The sequence below is a fragment of the Crocuta crocuta genome, unplaced genomic scaffold (genome assembly GCF_008692635.1).
Source record: "Crocuta crocuta isolate KB4526 unplaced genomic scaffold, BGI_CrCroc_1.0 scaffold197, whole genome shotgun sequence".
Taxonomy (NCBI): Eukaryota; Metazoa; Chordata; class Mammalia; order Carnivora; family Hyaenidae; genus Crocuta; species Crocuta crocuta.
In genome coordinates, this window is record NW_027532002.1 from 11,727,975 (window position 1) to 11,733,259 (window position 5,285).

General features: G+C 38.9%; 1 long non-coding RNA gene across 1 annotated transcript in view; it reads right to left on the bottom strand.

Annotated features, from left to right (window-relative positions):
- Window positions 1-1,892: 1,892 nt before the first annotated feature.
- The window catches only part of LOC144240990 (uncharacterized), a 71,685-nt gene continuing 68,292 nt past the window's right edge, over window positions 1,893-5,285 (bottom strand). The window contains exon 4 of the long non-coding RNA XR_013337928.1: window positions 1,893-2,050. This is a non-coding gene — a long non-coding RNA (uncharacterized LOC144240990). The remainder of the gene's footprint in view (window positions 2,051-5,285) is intronic.

Genomic DNA, 5,285 nt, shown 5'->3' on the forward strand with positions numbered 1-5,285 from the left:
AGTACACCCATTCTTCTATAGGTCATTCTTGAAACGATTTTCAAGTTCTGGCTCTCCTGAGCTCCAGCTGCTCCCTCTCAGATACACACCTTACCTCTTCCTCCTCCACCAAGTACATGCTGAGAATGGCTTCTTCATTTGGAAAATTGCTGCTTTTCTTTTCATAACCTGCTCAAATGTTGCCTGCTGTGTAAATCTTTCCTTTAATCCCTATGCAGAGCCCTATAGCCCCTTCTACCTATATCTACCATAGAGAACCTTACCATATCGTACTGAAATTCTTTGGTTATTTCTCTGGTCTTCTCACTATAATGTTCATGTTCATCACTGTATCCCCAATACCTAGCACAGTGCCTAGAACATATTAAGAGACTTTTATGTTGACAACACCCTAGGACATCAGAGCCAATTAGTGCTCTCTGGTCAAGTTTCTCTCAACTACCTATTACTGACTCTCAATACCCATGAATTCAATAGAAACTAATTTTAAATATTAAAAATTAAAATATCTGGTTAGCTTTGGGATATTTAATTCATTCATTTGACATTGTGACCCAAAGATCTGCATTTTGAACAAACATCTCTGGTGATTCTGGGACTAATTTTGAGAAATACTCGTCTAGACCATTTTAAACTTTCAGCCCATTCTTCATCCACTCCAGTCTTGGCTAGTCCTCTTTAGTTATTCAGTCCCTATAAAACAAGGTAGACATCCCATACAGTTCTGCTTTGCTGCTTCAGCATTTTGATGCAGATTGCCACTTTCTTAGATGGATTTCCACAGAGACTTTGAGGTCTAAATTGTTTTTGTTGAACTCTAGAAGGTTATGGGATTTTTATGTCCTGCATAAAACTCAACTCATACTCATTTTGACTTTTAGTTCCCATACTTTACGGTTTCTAATCCCAATCCCAAATCAGCTGAGACCTCTAGCTCTATCCCTATTCATGTAATTTTCCATAATAAAACCACAGGACTTCCTGGACCTTGAAAGCCACGGTCTGCCCAGGGCTCCCAAAGACCTTTTCTACCTAAGTTTTTCCTCACATCCACAGACCTTCCTAAAATGCTGTGTGGTAAGAAGCAAAGTGAACGCAAGTTTTGAAGAAAAAAATCACTTCTTTTTTAGTTATAATATTGACATTTTTGTTTCAATTGATGCTGGTTTAAGGGGCTGAAATATCTGAGTTTTCCAGCTTCATTAACCATTATCCCATTAAATGTCATATCAAGTGAAGAGCAATCCCAAGGCTCTTCTGCTTCCTGGGCTGTGGCATGTTTTATCATTATCCCCCTTGATGAATCCCACTAAATTTGTTTTCTTATCTGGTTCCCCCAGGAACACAAATATGTTAGATCTAGCCTGTTTATCTAATATCAAGATGGTCCCAGCATAATGGCACTCCAAAGAGTTATTTTCAGGCTTCAGTGAATGTCAGTAAGTGATGTGATCAGATCTGTATTATCATGTCCAGCATGTAGAACATTAAAGAAACCCTGATTATTATCCTACGAAGTTTAAAGAGCTTTCAACATGAAAAAAAAATTGGATTGTTTCCAGGAGTAACAAACTTAAATGTCAACAGGAGCCTGGAGAATAATACAAATGTGTGAATCTAGTAGATATAAGAAAATAGGGCTTGGTAGAAATTGTGAGAAAAGGAGAAGAGATTTCACCAAAAGGTATTCAAATTGAAAAAATAAAATTGCTAGAAGTCCCTAAAATATAAAATCTGTTAACCTGCCATTTTCATCTATATTCTTAAAAGGGTATATTTGATCCACCCATAGTTTTTTTTTTCCTTTTCAACTAGATATTTTAGTTAGGTTCTATGTTAAGCTACTATAAGAAAAAAAACCTGAAAATTCAGTGGGTTAAAGAAGACAGAAGTTTATTTCTCCAAGAGACCAGAAGTAGGTAGACAGTCCGGGTCAATGGGCAGCTCTGCTCCATGAGCATTCTCCAGTATCCAAGGTGGTAGAGCAGTTCAGCCGTCCTACACATATGCTTACAGCTGTGTGTCAAAGTGTCTGTTCCAGCTGCCACTACTTCTCAAGAGGCAAGAGAAAGAGGGAAAGTAGATTCATTTTAAGAACATGCCCCAAAAGTTGTACAAATCACTTCCACTCAATTACACCATCTCTCCTGGGGCACCCACGAACACTGCTAAACCCAATAGAGGGAGTTTTAATACTAAAAGACAGCAGAGGGTAAGAAATACTGGGAGGTAGCAACAGTTTCTGTCATGCTAGGCTTTCAGGTAAAGCCAAGCCAAGTTTTATAAACCTAAATCTTTCCCTGCTTTTTAAAAATGTGTTTATTGGTACATCAATTCTGAACCAATCAGCTTTTAATATTTGGCATTTAACTCTACATGCACTTCACTCTATGTGACTCAAGGAAACTACTCACAAATTCGTTTGAGTAGTACAGTTGTAGAAAAGCAAGAATAGGGGCGCCTGGGTGGCTTAGTTGGTTAAGCGTCCGACTTTCGCTTGGGTCATGATCTCACAGTTCGTGGGTTCGAGCCCCGTGCCGGGCTCTGTGCTGACTGCCAGCTCAGAGCCTGGAGCCTGTTTCAGTCTGTGACTCCCTCTCTCTCTGACCCTCCCCTGCTCACGCTGTCTCTCTCCCTCTCTCTCCTAGAAATAAATTTAAAAAAAAAAAAACATTAAAAAAAAAGAAAAGAAAAAAAGAAAAGCAAGAATAACGTAGAGAAGACTGGACGGTATTCAGCCTTAAGAGCCTCATTTAACAGGTGTAATGAAAACAATCAACTACAACTATTACTAGAATTACATGCTATGACAATCACTTCAAAGGAAAAATAAGTAAAAACTAGTCCAATTCAGGCCAAATGCAAAAGGCAAAAGATCTTATTCTTTATTATTTAAGCATCTACTTATTGTTACTATCATTGACCCATCTTATTCCAAAAAAGTAATGATGGAAACACAATAAGGATACATAAATACAGAAGGTAACAAATTAGACCTAAGGAAGAAACTTTTTAAAAACAAACAAAGGTAAGGGTACAAAATGTGTCTAGGAAGAAGCTGGCACTGCTTTGATAAGTGACTTTTAGCAGGTGGCAGCTTAGGCCATCAAAAAGACTGATTAGCTGCAAAACTCACAGCATTACTAATGTTATTTTCATTCAACTTCTATTCCCTCAACTTAGTTCTCTGCATGTGTCTTGCATTTTCATGGTACATGACTATCCACGCTGTTGCTTCTGCCTACATACCATCTGCTCTACCTACTCCTTAGCACAGTCTCCCCTTGCCCAGGCCAGGCAGTCACTGCCTTTGGAGGTCTTCCCAGATTTTCCCCAGCAGAGTTAGTCATTCTCTTTCTTACTCTCACGGTTACGCTTACATTATAGCACTCATAATCTAAGCTTATGCTGAATTCCATTTATTTTGTGACAGTATCTCCTTCAAAAGGTGCATATTAATTAAACATGCTCAATAAATGTTGCTGAATCTGTAAGAAAAAGTTTGCATTTCTAACTGCCCACTCTACTGAAAAATGCCCCTCACTGTCCATTCGACCTCACCATTGCTCAAGCTCCCCATACTGCACAAGGAGCCATGCAGAAAGATGTTCTCTGCAACATTACTTACAACTGTGAAAAACTAACAACCACCCCATTTGTCTATCAGTGACAAGATATAAACTATTTAATTCATATGCTAGAATATGATATAACGATTAAAATGAATAAATCAAAGCACATTTTTAGTCAATAAGTATAAATCTCAAAACTCATTAAATGACAAAAATCAGGTTTATGAACAATATGTACAGTATATCATTTATGTAAATTACATGGATCTTTTCACTAAAAATCTAGGTAAATTTTTTAAAGGAAAATAAATTTAGAAAATAATAAGGACCCTTCCCTCAACCCCACTTTCCTCCAGCTTCTGTGCTCTTTATTTAAGATTTCATTTTTAAGTAATCTCTACACCCAACATGAGGCTGAAACTTACATACCTGATATCAAGAGTTACATGCTCTACCTACTGAGCCAGCCAGTCAGGTGTCCCTGTGCTGTCTCTATTTGGCTTATTCTGATACGAAGCTTAAGAACTGTGAACAAATTTCCATAAGCAGGAAGACAAGAGCCCAGAAAGCTCTGTCCCATACAGTTCTCAAATTTCTATCACATGGGGAAGTTCAAACCCTACGTCTAGACACCCCTGAAGAATCTCTAAGTCTTTGACATGTTAGTGATGAAAAAAAGAAAAAGNTTCTGATACGAAGCTTAAGAACTGTGAACAAATTTCCATAAGCAGGAAGACAAGAGCCCAGAAAGCTCTGTCCCATACAGTTCTCAAATTTCTATCACATGGGGAAGTTCAAACCCTACGTCTAGACACCCCTGAAGAATCTCTAAGTCTTTGACATGTTAGTGATGAAAAAAAGAAAAAGTGAGAATGATGTTAATATAATTTAGTTCCAAGAAACTACTTACAGTACTCAGAGAAAATAGAATTTTAATGTATGGATTTAAAACCCTTGGCAGTTAACTATGTATTCATCCATTTGTGAGTGGAAATGAATCCACACTGCAGAAAGGAAGACTAGAAAATCTCTACCCTTAAGAGAGAGGGCTCAATGCTTCCTCTTCTTTAGGGAAGAACATTTTACTCAACCCACTTTACCAAATTTCCAGAGTCTAGGGAATAATATGTTGGAAAGAATAGTCAATGGGAAATCAGGAGATCTGGGCTTGTGATTAGTCTCCATTTGCTTCCACCCCCCAGATCCATTCTCTGCCCTACTCCATGTTCTGAGACACTGGGCTCTCTGGGTTATTTCACTCAGGCTTCCAGTTGGGTTTGCCCAATGGGAGGCACTGACAGGAGATGAGAGTAAGGAAGGCAAGAAATTAGGGAATTTCTCCCTCTTTTCCTTCCTGCATTGGTGCTACAGTTCTGGAAGTGGCTGTGTCCCTCTACAACCACCAGGTGTCAGGTAACAAACTCCCCAGGCTCTTGCTCTCAGAGAACTTAAGGCCTCCGGCTTCCTGCTGTCACTAGTTTCTAGGTACCTGCCATGTGGGTTTCCTTGTTTGCCCACACCTCTATAAAAAGTGACCTCATGAAAGTCCTTTCAGTTGAATCATCAGATACTGGGAACCTGATGGCGTGTGCCCCTAACAAGCTGAAGGAGCCCAAACAAACCACTTCTCCATGGACCTCAATATACTATCAAGTAAGGAAAGAATAGATGACCTTCAAAAGTCTCACCCACCTTGAAGATTCTGCAGTCCAC